Source organism: Botryllus schlosseri, chromosome 4, assembly GCF_051294905.1.
Source record: "Botryllus schlosseri isolate E-star chromosome 4, Bs_hap1, whole genome shotgun sequence".
In the NCBI taxonomy this organism is placed as follows: Eukaryota; Metazoa; Chordata; class Ascidiacea; order Stolidobranchia; family Styelidae; genus Botryllus; species Botryllus schlosseri.
This window is the reverse complement of record NC_137239.1, coordinates 4979476-4996282: the sequence shown is the minus strand read 5'-3', so window position 1 is coordinate 4996282 and position 16807 is coordinate 4979476. Positions and strand designations below refer to the sequence as shown.

At 38.2% G+C, this 16807-nt stretch overlaps 2 long non-coding RNA genes across 2 annotated transcripts in view; one reads left to right on the top strand and one right to left on the bottom strand.

Annotated features, from left to right (window-relative positions):
* The first annotated feature begins 12213 nt into the window (after nucleotides 1-12213).
* On the top strand, nucleotides 12214-15324 carry LOC145436882 (uncharacterized). Its single transcript, XR_013914463.1, has 2 exons — nucleotides 12214-13306; nucleotides 14484-15324. It is a non-coding gene; the product is annotated as an uncharacterized LOC145436882 (long non-coding RNA).
* Nucleotides 15325-16754: 1430 nt separating this feature from the next.
* LOC145437920 (uncharacterized) overlaps nucleotides 16755-16807 on the bottom strand; it is a 44414-nt gene continuing 44361 nt past the window's right edge. Inside the window, exon 3 of the long non-coding RNA XR_013914785.1 lies at nucleotides 16755-16781. This is a non-coding gene — a long non-coding RNA (uncharacterized LOC145437920). The remainder of the gene's footprint in view (nucleotides 16782-16807) is intronic.

Here is a 16807-nt window from a genome sequence, read left to right as displayed (position 1 = left end):
CCGCAAAACTAGCTGTGAATCTGTGGTTCTGACAGTGAACGAAATCCACCATAGAAACAAGTTCATTCTCTATCATTTGAAATAGTTTTAATGCAAAATTCAATGAAAATATTGTCTAATGTCACTCACTGTAATAATTGGTAAATGTTGAAATACATTATAGCCGATTTGACCAAATATAAGAACTATGATAAGTATATTGTAATTTGTTTTAATGTTTCAAGAGCATCTTGGACATTGTTGGTCATCCATCAGGTTTACGTCTGAAATGTGTATAGTAACTTTCATTGTTACCTTGGGCATGTGAATCCGCAACGAAAACATATACCAAGAGATGCTTGGATTCATGTCACATTACAAACATATAGCCTACTGTAAATATCTCAGACAAGATACAGCCAGACAGATGTAAGCCCATTGCGCTGTACTTTGATACGAATCAATTTGTATAACGTGGGGATACAGCTTAATAATCGAAAAACAATAATAGATTTAATTTCGCCCGAAACCCACAGGTTTGTGATGTGCACATCAATTTTTGTCATCCCTGTTCCTGTTCTCTTTTTTTATCGAGACAAGAAAAATAATTTTTTCCCATCCATATGCTAGTGGTTCCGAACCATTGGAGAATTCCCGACTGGTTTAGAAATCAATGGTTTTTGATGGACAACAGACGCATTTGTTAAACATTTTACACAGGATAGTGTATGTATTTACAGAGGTACACTCTAAATTCAAATGCGTGCAGAGGAACGCAAACTTACATGCCAAATCCGTTTTTTTTTTAACTACCACACAACGTGCTGGAGCCGATGTGTGCCTGGCTATCCTGTGTTTAGTGGTGGTGTGTTCATGTTGACTGGTGCAGAGCTCGAAATTAATACCAGCCATCCATGAATTTTTACTCAGCTTCGGCTCAAAAAAGATTTTATTGCAACGAAAGATCAATACAGAACATTCATTTGCAGACGAAAATGTGTGAATTTCTAGCTTGCACAATTGAAAAACTTGAGCTTATCCAAATAGAAATAAGAACTACAGCTACAAAGTTAACATAAATTAGATTCTAATTAGAGCAAAGAAACGTTTCACTAATTGGTGTGGAAATAGAATTATAGCGACACAGTTGCAACCACGAATTACATTTGAATCAGAGTAAAGAAACATCTCACAAATTGGGATAGAATTAGAATCATAGCGACACAGTTGTTATCACAAATTAGATTCTAATTAAAGCATAAAACATTTCGCATAAAACATTTCAAAGATTGGAGTAGAATTACAATCCTAGCGACACGGTTGTTTTAACAAATTACTTTCTAATTAGAGCAAAGAAACATTTCACAAATTGGTATGTGAATAGAATTATAGCGACACAGTTGTTATCACAAATTAGATTCGAATCAGAGCAAAGTAACATTTGAAAAATTGGAGTAGAATCAGAATAACTACTGCAGTATATTGTCTGAATTAGATTTAGAATCCATTTATAGAGGTAGTTTTTATTTCAAATTAGAGTAGAATTAGAAATATAGCTATACGGTAGTTGTTTTCTAAATTAGATTCGATTGAAAGCAAAGAAACATTTCACAAATTAGAGTAGCATCAGAATTTATAGCTACACAGCTTTTTCCAAATTAGAGTAGAATTAGATTTGTAGCTCGTTTTTTTCGAAATTAGAGTGGGATCAGAATTATAGTAACAGTTTTTTTCAAATTATAGAGAAGAATTAGAACTATAGCTACACTATTTTTCCAAATTAGAGTACAATTAGAATTATAGGTTCAGTTGTTTTCACAAATTAGATTCGAATGAGAGAGACGAAGCACTTCACGAATTAAAGTAGAATTATAATTATAGCTACTTTTTTTTCAAAATTAGAGTATAATCAGAATTTTAGCTACACATTTTATTTTCACTCTAATTAGACAACTGGACTAGTACTAGAATTGTATAGTTGTCCAAGTCAGCAAACCAAATCAAAATCATTACTGGGATTTCTGGAATCTGCTAATAAAACAGAGAAGTTTGTTGGATTGAAACCCAAATTTTTGTATCCAATCAGGACATACTGTAAAATTGACAGTATCTGTAAAACTTTTGGATATGGTCACAAACATAATAACACGCGAGAAGATCCAGCACCATCTCAAATGGTTTCGCTTTATTGTGAGACGATCCCTTTATGCGGATGCTATTCGCCACGATCCATGACTGCAGGTCGCCATTTTCATGGTACGCTAGTACGAGATGTCGAGGACTCAGCTTTGTGGCCGTTAATTAGACTGAATGGGCCTGGAATTGAAAGAAATATGTCAAGTAAAATTATATTGCCAATAATCCATGTGTGAATCGAAAGCACAAGATTAAGATTATGTAGAAATGCCTTTATGGGACTTCTGCATAATGCATATTGAATAAAAATAGAGCTGAATAGGTCAATATAGGTTTTTGCCAATATGGTTTAACAAGCTTAACTCATGGAAACAAGTGATAGCAAATTCTGTCGTCACGACATGCTGTCAAGTCGCTGACATGTATGGGTTTTTCCACATAATCATAAGTTTACTAACCTTTAATGATCCATTCAGATTTGATCAGTATACCATCATACAGGTTCCTTTTGGAACGGCACAAGTATTATGTTCACATACACTGATTCTATGCACTATATCCATGGTACCCATCCTCATGTACTCGAAGTCAGGAAAACCAAAAATTACATTAGCAGCAGAAATGATTTTCCATGTTGTGGGACGAAAACGAATTTACACCAGCTCATTCTAACTTGGATTTATAGCCCTATCAAAAATAATGATGTAATTGAAAAGCATTTAATAATCATTTATTTTTGGAGGCCTTCTTTCAGTTCGAGTGTTTATTGCACCGTCATAACGTAAACAGCGTCAATCAAAACGTAGGCTTACAATATTTTCGGCACCCAAAAACCAAATGTGGCACACGTCTGAGCTCAACAGACCCCGAGTTAGAACACATGTTTGTGTCGCAACTTGGAAATTAACAGACCGTCGAATTAGAACCAACTCAACATGCGCGCATGTTAAGCCATAAAATTTTCCAACAACTAGCACTACTTATGTGACGGTCTGTTAAGTTCAAACTTGTGCCAGATAGTGTCATGCAAAACGTTCAAGGTGTTACGGAAAACGCCGAATAACGTTTGCCGAAAAATCAGGACAAGAGTCGAAATCAGTACAAATCTGAAAAATCAGGATGTTATGGTACATCTATGTTCATTGTTCACACAGTTCCAGTTTAAGCAAGCAGCAAATCCTACAACTCACCTGATAAAGCGTTATCGCCTCAAATCCTGTTGTGATTCTCTCTTCAGTTACTGCATTTCGTAATTCCCTCAGGAGTATAACCGCAGCGGCTTGTTTTCCCTACAAATAAATATAAAGTAGAAGATTTGGTAAGGACATTCCACTTATTGCATTCCGGTTGATATGAAGGCAGGAGTTCTGACACAACAATGTTTAATATATAAAATTGCAACAAAAATAAACAGGATTATCCCAATTAATAAATTCATTCTAGAATAGTTAAATAATAATAACCTCTTCATCTGTCTCTAGCTCTACTCCAAATATTTCGTCTGGAGTAGTAAGTATTTCGCTTCGACACTCCTCGGAACGAACATTTGAAACCCCGCTCTGATCTATTACAAAGGCAAAGTGTTACTATAAAAGCAGCTATGTAGTGAGCTAAGCATGCACATTGCACACACACTTCTATGTGTTATATAGAGGGAACTTGATATGAATATAATAAGATTTATTTCACTGGATAATATCAACAATAATTATTATAATAGGTTCATGAATGAAATATCATGTTTTCGACCAATGAAAATGTCATGTAATTGGAAAAACAAGTGAGTCAACTGCGAAGCAAGATCTATATAACTTGGTCAAGAATTCTAGTTGTAAACCCATATTGCATCAAGTTAGAGGATTAACTGACATTCTGAAACTCAGTTTCGATGCTACTGCAAGTTGATCTAAAAGGCAATCTACCAATATTTCTCACACTGCTGCTTGCTGTAAGAACCCTCTTGACAACATACCGGTAATCATAACATATCGCATGTTGATATTCATGAACGAATTACCTTCAATTATTAAAGCAATGTGTTCTCTTGTAGTGCCGTACGCAATCAACATCTTCTTTATTCCTTCCGCTATGATGAGATTAGCGACACGTTCATCCACATCCACAAAGTCACTGTACTGCGACCTGTCGCTCCATTTAAATTTCACCCTTTGACCGTGACTGAGTTTCCGCCGTTACCGAGAGATGTGAAGCGTGAATGAGAGAGAGAGAGAGAGAGAGAGGGGGGGATAGCAATAGAGAAATTATAGATAACTAACCTACGTATAGAGAAACGTAGGTTAGTTATCTATAGAAAAATACAGAAATGTTCATTCAGTCAACAGTCGAAAGTAGAATACACTGATAATAACCTGGTAACACTAACGATTACTAAACAACGTACTTTAAAATTACATGGTGATGACAATGATTGATTGATTGATTTCTTCATTGCTGATATATGAATGATCAATAATGAGGAAACGCAATATAATGGAAATGATCAATTTCTTCTGCCAGTTTGGTAGGTAAATAAAATGAGAAGAGAAACGATCACAGAATCTAGTAAATGCAAGAAAGCGACACACTAAAATAATGGAGCGACATTGATGAAACAGCAGTCCACTTCATGGCTCCTAAGCAATGTGCCCTTTTAGGTACGCATGTGTGCAATTGATTTGAGCTGACGCGGTCTCTGCTCACATAAATTATCAGTTGCGCACAAAAAATCCGAAGAGATGACCTTTTTTTATTGGTTACGCACTGTTGTCCAAGGGACCGCGCAGCGAATAGGTGAGCGCTGGCTGCAGACTCGTCAAAATTAGAGGTAACATTGCTTCTGAGCTATATGTAAACGGGGCTAAAAGCACGCATTACTTACACGAGAGTCGTTATCACCGTTCAACATCTATTATAGAAATGCTGCATCATTTGAGAATCTATATCTTGCAGCTTGATTCCTCCCCTGCAAATAACCCAGCGGGAGCAAACGGACCCCAGGGTCATTGGGTTTACCGATGACGTCATGTTCGGCACACGAGTGTACCGTACCTTACCCTGGATGATCTGGTCATTTACCAGTGTCATTATGATTACATTTCAGCAGCGTTTCCAGCGTCGACCTCACAATCCCTCCCAATCTTACTGATCTCACAACTCGTGCGGCGACTTACCGGACTAAAAATGTATACGTAAACTCTTTCATAGTGATCAAAGCCGGCGATAGATGATAAGATGAGAGCAGAAGCACATATTTCGTAACTTTATCTGATGAAGTGTGGACTTGCACATATTATGACACCACTTCGGCGAAAGATTCGGGTCGACTTTATGTGTTTGTCCCATGTTGCATCTTTGTATGCACAATTTTGTGTCTAAATCGATGCTTTCGATTTAGAGTGTACCTGCGCGGTTACCGTTACCATAGTATACTGCTCTGGAATGTATGTATCAAAAATTATATTGCGTTGCGTGCTGTTCACAAAAGCTAATTTTTAACTCAGAACACCTAATGTTGGAGTCACGAACGCATCCAGCACGACCAGTATGCATTGAAATAAAGCTTTTGCTAAATTTTGAATGATACCAGTATCTGTTCATGATACGATTCATTTTGACCTTTCTTAGTCATCATAATAAAATTTATGCCCTTTTTAGGATTTCAAAATATGGTAACCCTATTTCAAAAGGTATTAGGAGTGTGGAAAGAGTGTGGAAAGAAGACTCATAATTGCTTTGGTGTTAGTTTATTAGGAATATATTAAACAATTAACCTAGACATGAAGTTAGCCATCATATATGCGAAAATCACACTACAAAGCTGGCAGAGGTGGTCAGTAACGAAGTACTTCTACTTTTTTAAAGTACTTGAGTAGTTTTCCTCTACTTCTACTTCGTAATATTTTCTGAACTACTTACTTACTTTTCGCTATTTTCAGTTTGTCAAGTAGAAGTAGTTTTGTCCACCTAGCAGGAAGATAGCCTGAGGAATTTCGTGGCTGTTTTCACGGAGTATCAGCATTTAACTTTCATGAAAGTTGAGAGTAAAACCAGAATATTCGTCGCGCTTCGCGCTCAGTGGATATGAAGTGACCAATATGATTTCACAAAGTATCGATGAATACAATTTAGGTGAGGGGATGCGTGGTTCCGTTCACACCGCAATGTCGCCCATATGAAATATTTCATCACAGTATATATGGCCCAACATAACGTTTGAAACTGATGTTTCGCATTCTAGCATTTACTTATCGTATCGTAATCTAGCAGTCCATGGCGTGTCCTAATCTGGAAAAGTGGACCCTGTTTCAGCATACCGCCTTTGAAACTTGTCTGGACTAAAGACATGAAATAAATTTTTCGCTTTTAGATGTAGTATTTATATTTCTCTTTCAATTCCCAGTATCATACTTTGAGTTCTAATTAGTTTCAGTTTTTTTTTATCTGGAGAACATACATGTTGAAGTATAGAAGCAAGTGTAGTGATGCCTGTAATTTCCGGTAATAAAGCTACACAATATGACATTTTTGCGATCCACCATATTTTTTATCAACGTTTACTGATCGCGCAAAGTGTTTTCACCGTATTCGATACTGCAGCTTCTTCGTATTGCTCTTCAAGTACACTCTACGGGCCTTATAATATGGGGGAGGGCCCCATACCACGATATTTTCTAAAATGGGCAGTTCGAGTGAACAGAGGATTAGTATCGCATTATCATATCAATAACAGCATTTTCCTCCCATGATGTTAACGAATGCTTATGTTGTCTAAAATTGGATACCTGCTGGTATGCATCAATATGAATCAAGCTCTGCACATTTCGCATAGCTGAATTTGCAGCTTTTTGACAATCCTCGCGAGCGAATTACGATCGTTTTCACAACTACTTACTTACTTGAGTAGATTTAAAATCAGAAAATTCTACTTCTACTTCAAGTAGTTTTAGGTTGCTTATGGAAGAAGTACTTCTACTCGTACTTGAGTAGATTTTTTCTTCGCTACTTCTACTTCTACTTGAGTAGCCTTCTTGACTACTTTGACCACCTCTGAAAGCTGGTAACAGAAGTACAGCATCATCGGCCTTCGTGAACTGCGTATGCCTAATCGTCGGGTAGATTTGGAACGCTGCGCCAATTCAAAGTAACTGAATAAGGCAATATATATATAGGTTCAAAATGAGAAAGGCAAAACCTCACTCAGCGATACGTGATATTGTGCATTATCGAAGGTACAGAAATCTGATATACAATTGAATGTTCGGGTTCATTTCAATATTAATAGTATTCAATCGGTTGTATTGTAGTCATTGTCAACATCAATTTGCCACTTACATGGCACGATATTCCTGTCCCTATTTTTATTCATTACTTCGTTTTTATAACCTTCTGTGGATACTGGTGCAACCAATCTCGATCTTTCCTGTAGTTCCTGTAAATCAGCAAGATACCTACAATTATACACGTGTTTATAACTATCAATTTGTCTTCTGACCTTGAACTGGTTCTGGAAACGCAAGCTGTCTTCCGATTTCATTGAAAGATAATATTCCCTCAGTCCATGTAAAGGTATTGCCGTTATGTGATTATGTTCTTGATACACCTCGTAAAGAGCTGATTATTGAGCATACTATCATTTTACGTGTATAAATAAAGAACATGAAATCGAATAGGGTATACTCACGTTCGTCCCCAATTACGTCATATAATGACATTGATCGAGCATCGCTTTTTGCTTCGAACTCTCTCGTGGATTTCCTGTTTACGAATGCATGTAGGCAAAGAATACAATATTGGATTTCAATGCCCAAAAGTTAGTAAATTCTATTTGCGCATGACACGATGCAAGCTGGACCTTATCTTCGTGATATTCTTACCTTCTGAAATAAATTAAGACTGCCGCTGCAACCGCTAAAAGTATGAGGGGAACCAAAACATACACCGTCAGCAATTTAAGTTCTGCAAAGACAAAAAAATCATATTTGTCGATACATCTTATTTAGAATATAATTTGGTGCAACTAACTACTGCATTCTTGCCCGGTGTACACTCTAAATCCGCAAGGTCGCATTGAACACCTCATAACATTTTATTCTGCGTAAAGACGCACTTTTTGGGCATATAAACTAGGGTTGCCATACGTCCGGAATTTCCCGGACCTGTGCAGAATTTCACTGAAAAATCTGCGTCCGGTAGGAATTTCTAAAATATGCCTAAATGTCCGGAAATTTGAAGGCTTGAAGTAGGCTCGAAAGTTTTGCGTAAATCAACATAAACAATATTAATTTCAAGCGCTGATTTATGCTATTCGAAATTCTTCTTCGCACTGCGCGCGAGCTATAGCAACGTATTTTGATATTAGTATTGGCACCAGGCACCACCCTCACCAAAAGCGAATAATATAAATAACCACCATTGACTGAAATAAGTGTAATGGTAATCGCAATTACAAGCTAACGGTATATTCCTAGAGTCGGTTACGGCCTATTAGATGCTTTAGTCACAGATAAGTGGTTCCAAATCTCGGGTTTTTTTGCCTTTATCTGGGGATCCCGATGAAGTTGGACATAATCACCTATAGGTCGGGAGTAAGTTTGGGAAAGCTGAATTTTTTCAGTAATCAGCTTATCAAGATTTGAGCAGGGCCACGGAACATTTTCAAGTTTGAAATGAGGTCGCGACCATCAAAGGTTGGAAATCACCGGATTTGCAACCTGCTGGTGCATTTTGTAGTATCCTATGGAAGAATCAATATTATTGACAGAATTCATTCACATAATTCAACAGCCAAATGCATATAGTATTTGCCCAAGTAGCCTAGTTATGTCGATTACCCTATGGCGGGCCCAAGATCAGTTCTTTTTTGGACGGAAGGGGGCAGAAAAAATGTTATTTCGGACCCGATTAAAACAATAAAATCAGATAGCCGCACCGACCTATCAGTAGCAGAGCTGTCAAACATAATCCAGTCAGGCCAGACACGACCCGCCGGACGGGTTTCATCTGACCAGTGGAGAAATCTATTGCAGACCCTAGCAAGTAGCAATCACCAGAGCTCACATCACAGATGGCAAAATTCATTACCTATGTTCCACTCCATTTCTGTATACAGTCGATTGACAATGCTTTGCTAGTATGACGTCATATTCGCAGACAATGCGTTTTACCTCATTTATAAAACCGCTAGTGGGCGCTGAAGAATGTCCGGGATTTACTGCACCAAATTATGGTAACCCTAATATAAACGTATTGGGCTATTATGGTCGCAACGCTTCTGCGTATTTCTCCGTTTATATGTAACACTTCGCGACTGCGGCTTACTTTCCATAAAATTTATGCTTGCTAATTTATCATCAATTTCGCATTCATAAACTATCGGTGCGTTTGTGCATCACATAAAACCATGATATATGTAAAATAATATTATTCAATTGACCAAACCACTAAGTTTGAGGGTAATATTTCAATAAAATATACATATTTTCCCGTGACGCAGAGGGGTCACCACCTTCGTTGCGGTGGAGCGCGCTCGATTTTAGGTTGGAATTTGAATTGGTGGTTCGTCAGGCTTCAGGCAGAGAGTTGGTTACACGAAAAGACTTGGCAGCAATGTTCCCTCTAAGCTGCGCACGTGCGCAAATGCGCAGTGCTGAAACGGTCTCGGCGCACAGAAAATCTAGGCTGCGCACAAAAAATCAGAAATGATGTTTTTTTTTATAGTTGTTGCGCACTGTTATCCAATGGACCACGCAGGCGCGCAGATTCGTGAAAATCAAAATGGAACATTGCCAGGGCCAAATAGTGTTATCATTGAAGTCTGAAACCGAGGTACAATTGCGCCCCGTAAAGGTAACTATTGCGCTTCGTGAAGAAATGAGGGTTCATAATCACCTGTGCCTCACGGAAGATATTTTTTTAGTATGGCCTCGTACACGTGAACGATACTGATATCATTTCAATAGCTCATTATTTTCTGGGAATGGCGAAATAACATGGTTTAACAAAGTTATAAATAACAATGGGCTAGCTTGAAGTTAATCTGCGAGAAACTAACGAATGATAGTCTTCTTCGCGTGGCATGAACATTGCGTAAGATTTACTCGGGACCGTAACTTTCGCACCCCAAACCCCCAATTGGAGGGGCCGAGCTCGAAGGGGGTCCAAAATTATTTCGTGAATTAACATAAATCATGGTGTATTATTTGAAATTTTTCAGGAATTTTTTTCGCGCTACGCGCGTTTTATTATTGTAAGATATCTGATTATTGGGTACCCTTTCCCAACATTAATTAGGCATGATTTATAGAAATAGGCAGTTGGGCGTCGGCCATTACCGCACCATGTCGCGCCAAGACATATGAAGTTAAAGGCTATGTAACATGCGAATCCACGAAATGCGCCAGAACGATCAGCAGCGAGAAAACCTTGGGGGCGAAAAAGACTGCCCCGGTGCTGACCGAAAACTCCGATATCTACAAATATATGTGTAATTGTCCATGTCCATTAGGGCGGTTCAAAAATAACATTTTTTTCTTAATCTTGCGGGCTACATGATTAAATCGTCAGGTTACCTTAAAAAACGACGCACACCAAATTTGAATTCATTCCAACCAATATTCGCGGTTTACGTAGAGTTTGAAAATTTTGAATTTGCCCAGAAACGCAAAAAAAAATTTTTTTCAAATTTTTCTGCTAACCCCATGAAATTGTTGGGCTGTCTTCAAAGACTATGCAAAACAAATTTGACTCAATTCTAAGCAGTAGAAGTGGAGTTATATCAGTTTTTCTTTGATAATTCTGGGATTATCCTTGATTGGTGCGTGCGTTTTACTGAGCCTCTATTGTTCTCTCACAAATAAATTTACCGCAAACGAAGTGATCGAAACTTACAGCTTACGTTGTCGTAAACCATAGCAAAATAATTTAACGTCAAAATATATATTTCTGTTCTTATCTTTACCAAACCTCTTGTTTCATTGAAATTGAATTCAAATATAGTTTATTTAGATCTCAACCTTTGGCGTGGCTCGAATCGTATCATATCAATTTATAAGCGGGTAATGTATTGCATCTGATCAATTCATTTCTCTATTCTCTATTCTGCTGCGAACTATAAACTGAGGCTATCTAATTGTACTTACGTAGTTTACCGGTTCTGCATATATATGAGTGATAGGCTACAAACACCTTCTAACGTGTATATTTAACTCTAGATTCGTACATCGTTTCAGAATCAATTATCACTAAATCTGTATTTCAGACCGCTAGCAAAATACAATGATGTAATCATGCCCCATGATTTGAAAAGGCAACTTGACTTGAATTGTGACCTGACTCGTGACTTGACTTGACTTGACTACACTTGACTCGAGTCACCTTCAAAAATCGATTGACTTGACTTGACTCGAGTCTAAATTTGCTATGACTCGAAATGAATCGTGACTCGAAGGTAGTGACTTAATCCCAACCAGGGATATATAGAACTCCGGGATGGCTGACTCCGTCGATTGCGTCATCGCGGTCATACACAAGTAGGGTCATTTTCGCGCACTCACTGCAGATAGGATTGTTGAGCGCGCTTTGTCTGTGCATGACTTGGAGATTCGGAATTGCCTTTCTAGTTTGTGATTGGTGGTAGATGATATCAATATATTAACGTTTATAAAGCTAGAGGACTCATGTGATGTTCAGGTAGTTGATCATTTTAGCAGTATTGGTTATGTAGCTTCAGCTGCAGGTTATTATCGGCACCACCGGTATCGGTATGCCGGTACGATATATCGCTGGTATTCGGAATATCTCCGCGTATCGAGTATGTTTTGCTACATTGATAAGCGTCAGTGCATATCAGGATGTAGCAAAATGTTTAGAATTACATTTCAGGATGATTTTAGTATCGATTACGTTATGCTTTTAATGACTGATCTGATGCTATAGAATTGCATAATAAGCCCAAGTCCTAGGCTGTACAGTGTACAGTACAGTAACTGCCGCCAGTTTAGAGTGACTTCGTCTGTCAGGATTTTATGTAATAGGTTAATTGATAATTATAGTTTATCTATGCTACGTTCCTAATTGTAGAACATGATGGAGAACAAAGGAAAGGAGTATCGAACGAGCCTAATGATTCTATACCGACCCGTGGTTTCCCAGAAAACAGTTATATAGTTTTATAGGGTGAAATGACCAAGAACTGCAGCCTCTAAGTACCAGTATGCAAGTTGCATTTCAATCAAACAGTCAGGATGAATTTTAGACTTTTACGTAAAATACAAACCCTTGGAGTATGGTAGTGGTTAAGTGGTACAATACAATACACAGTAGTTAGAAGTTTTCATAATTGTATAATAGGCTTACCATACGTCCTCTTTTGAGAGGATTTGTCCTCTTTTTTGACTTTTTTGAAAGTGTCCTCGGAGGACGCCCTTTTGTCCTCTTTTTTGAGATTTTGTCCTCTTTTTTGAAAATTTAGGCAGATTTAGAGCAAATCGCGAGTGATATGCCGCATATTGGCACAGAAGTGAAGCTCCGGCGGGTATTTCGGAGTGAAAAACGGTGATTTTAGCTCTGAGCGAAAAGATGAGCTTTTTTTTTTAGTCATCCACCTGGCAATGTGGAGTAAAAAACGTTATTTTGAGTGATGACCTTTTTTTTTTTTTTTAGTCAACCGATCACAAAGTGGGAAAAATTAACCGGTTTTTCAGAATTTTGCTCCGGTTTTGCAAGTTGCAAATTTCTGAAAAAGTGTCCTTTTTTTTATTTCCAAAATATGGTAAGCCTATTGTATAACAGTCCAGGCACCATTTAAATTCAATCTGTCTTTACAGATACCGATAGGCTACTAGTGATACATGAATAATTGAATATGTTTGTTAATGACTGGCAATCAAATGCCACTATACTGGAAAGATACCTCCGTTGCAGTGAACTGTAAAATATAGCCAAGTCATTTGCTGGCCACTGAAACTTTTGAAGATACAAGACAGAGACAGGACTATTCATCACATCAATCGACTTGATGTTGACCACTCCCTCATGATGGATAAGTTAACTCTATCGTCAGGATGTGACAATGGGGAAATGCTGTATAGGCCTATGTGGCGAAGGAAGATTGAACTCTTGAAACTGCATCACAGTTAAAAAGTTTTCGTCAAATCCTTGCGACACAGCCAGGACCTCTGCTCAGCATGCATGGGTAAGTTTGTCTGATTCTGGTGAGCTATATCAAATCAAGGATTGAAATCCATTTAAATATATTGTCGTGTGTGTGTGTGTGTGTTTGTGTTGAGCGAATCAACTGCTTATGGCTTGAGGTACTACGCTATGGAAAAGATCATCCTGCCATTTTATCAACTGTGCATTTTGTCGACATTGTACTCTATAGTTCGAATATTATGGCAGTTAAATCAGCGGTTGTCACTTCTCAACCTTTTTGATCTCGCACACCTTGCAACCTAAATTGCATATAGGACAAATGAATGAAACTAGAAGCTAAATATTGGAAACAACATTGAATATCTTTTGATATTATATGTGGTGCTGATGAAGTTTCTGCAAGGGTTCTGCCACCAACTTCAGTTTGACTGTTTGATTGCTTTTGAAAGAAATACCAGCAGCTCATCAGTTTTCTACCCCCTGTATTGCACTGCTATACTATACTATAGTAAAGATCATTCTGCCATTTTGTCAACTTTGCAGTGTGCATTTTGTCGACATTATAATTAATTGCTGGAATATTATGGCGGTTAAATCAGTGGTTGTCACTTCTCAACTTTTTTTATCTTGCACACCTTGCAACCTAAATTGCATATAGGACAAATGTATGCAACTAAAAACTAAATATTGGAAACAACATTTATTGCCTTTTGATATTATAGGTGGTGCTAATGAATTTCTGCAAGGGTTCTGCCACCAACGTCAGTTTGACTGTTTGATTGCTTTTGAAAGAAATACCAGCAGCTTATCAGTTTTCTAGCACAGCTCTATTCCACTGCTAAAGATCGCTAGATTGTACTGTCCAAATTTAAAGAACTTTTTTTAATAGTCTTATAGCTTTCACATATAACTGTTGCTGAAAGAGGTGTAGGATATTTCGTTCCGTACACTTGCATCATTGTGACGTACGTCAAGACCAAAGTAAACTATGAGCTCTGTATTACGACACCATGCAGAAAAATCCGATTCAATCTGAACTTTGATGTTTCATTCTCTAATGGACAAGCGTCCAGCTTCATGCATTTGTAATATTGAGATATAAAAATCTAACATATTTGGCGGTTTAGCACCACTGGGTTGAATCCCCAGATCAAGCTGTTCTTAAAGATTGGGTTTATGGTTGATTTGTATCTCTAAATTGTTAATTTTTGTTGCAGATTCATGAAACGAAATGCGACGTTCCATCCTGTACAGCACATCATCAGTGGATATGCTGCTATACAATACTTGCATTACCATCTTCAAATATTGGCTTCAATCTGGAAATTTGGGTCTTGTGTCTCAGCAGCGACGCTTTTAATATCTACTCAGTCCATTGAATCAGTTATCATGTCCGAAAATCTTCTGGAGAGAGCGAGAGATATGATATTCTTTTTCGCCTGCACCATCGTGATGCTTTGACGGCGGAGATGCTATACGACCGTAAGGTCACCTAGTCTGCACCCCGTTTTTTTTTTCTCCTCCATGCTATCCGTGGATGCTGAGCGCCTAGCAGGATAGCCGCGGATACCAGTTTTCGAGTCTTTGGTCTGATCCGGCCGGGAATCGAACCCACGACCTACCGATCGAGAAGCCGGGCGCATCACCATTACACATAGTTTCCAATACTTGCGAATTAGTATCGAACCCTTCAGAAGCTTGATTCGGGATGTACTGCTACTGCACAGCCAATGACGATAAAGCTCAGGAATGTCTATCGACGAAAAAGTGGAGAAAATTGGGCGTGTTGTAGTATTCAAAAGAGCCTTTATTTACAATTCAAAAAGTCTCAGCATCATATAGTTACTCTTTCCTGCTTGACTTATATTACTTCTCCCAAATACTTTTCAAAATTATCACCCGCACTGAAAAAGTTTGGAAAACAATGTCTTGAACGTTTAGAAAATACTGATTTTCTTCGTTATCCACCTTTCTATGTATTACCTGTCGGTAAATTCAGGTTAATTTGAAGTATACAACTGTATTCATGATTTACTGAATGAAATTGCTGATATTCAACGTTGTCTGAGTTTGCTTACCATAAAGGTTGAGGTATGGGAAGACCCATGTTTTCTAGAATGTCTTGCTTGCTCACCAGGAAGGCGGCGAAAGGTCAAGGAACCTGATTGTATAAACACCTACATCGCTAACTTGCGAAAAAAGTGAAGATTTCGAGGTAGATTGCAGGTTGATATATAGCCCTACTTATGTATAGGCCAAAAAGAAGTCAGCCATCCCGGAGTTCTATATATCCCTGATCCCAACACTGACTTGTACTTGTATATTATCATATCTCACCATATGTCATCAGATTCGCCTGATGACTTCGAAAATTCACGGCATGTAATTGCAGAGTAAATCCCAAACAAAGCTCATGCCACGCTCAAAATACTATTCGTTAGTTTCTCGCTGATCAACTTCAACCTAGCACATTGTTATTTATAACTTTGACAAACCATGTTATTTCGCATTCCCAGATAAGATTGCACTATTGAAATGCTATCAGTATCGCTTACGCGTACGCCAGTGGTTCCCAACCTGTGGTACGCGTACCACTAGTGGTCGGCGAAGGTCTTCCTGTTGGTACGCGAGTAGATTCTGTTTTTTTTTATCGACCGAAGGGAGTTATTAGTTAAGGTGGGGTTGAAGAAAAAGATTGTTATCCAATAAAATTCAAGCTTATCATGGCCTACTTGTACTTGACTCTAGTTTCTCACTCCACAGCTGCTAATTTTCCCTTCTACGTGGGAGTGCGACCAAGGATTTTCATCTCCGATGACCGACTTGTTGCGCCCATGCTTGACTTTAGATGTGCTTTGAGCAAACATATGCCACGCATCAACCAGCTAGTGCAGTGGTTCTCCAACTGGGGGGCTTGAAAGCATTTCAAGGGGGGCGCAAGTCTGCGACCAACTCCAATTTTTTTTCGCGCTTCGCGTGATTTACTTGCGATTCATTATTTCTACTCTGTGTATAGTCCTAATAGCATATTTGAGAATTCGATGATCAACTGTCATAATCTTCCAGGCCTTCAAATTATTCGTTGGGATTATTAGCATTCTGGTTACGTATTGTGATATTATAATAAGCGGGGCGAGAAATTTTCAACTATCATAAACTGAGACATGTCTAAAAGAGTTTAAGAACCACTGAGCTAGTGGAAAATAAGCAAATGCAGCCATCGCAGCATTGAAACAATTGACGTTTTTTGTTTGCTGCTATTTCATTGTGTTGTTCTTCTTGCGATTGGTGGTGAAGAAACAAACCCATGCATGGATTTTTTGTGCGCAGATTAGATTTTCTGTGCACAGAGACCGTTTCAGCATGCACATTGGCACTCGTGCGCTGCTTTGAGGGAACATTGATAAGGGGCGTGTCTAAAAAAGGTTGAGAACCACTAATCTAAATGAAGCAACAATATCATGAATACTAACCTGGAGTAAAGGTGGTCGTAGTGCTCACAACAGTTGTATCTTCTGTAAAAATATGGTTTGCACAATAA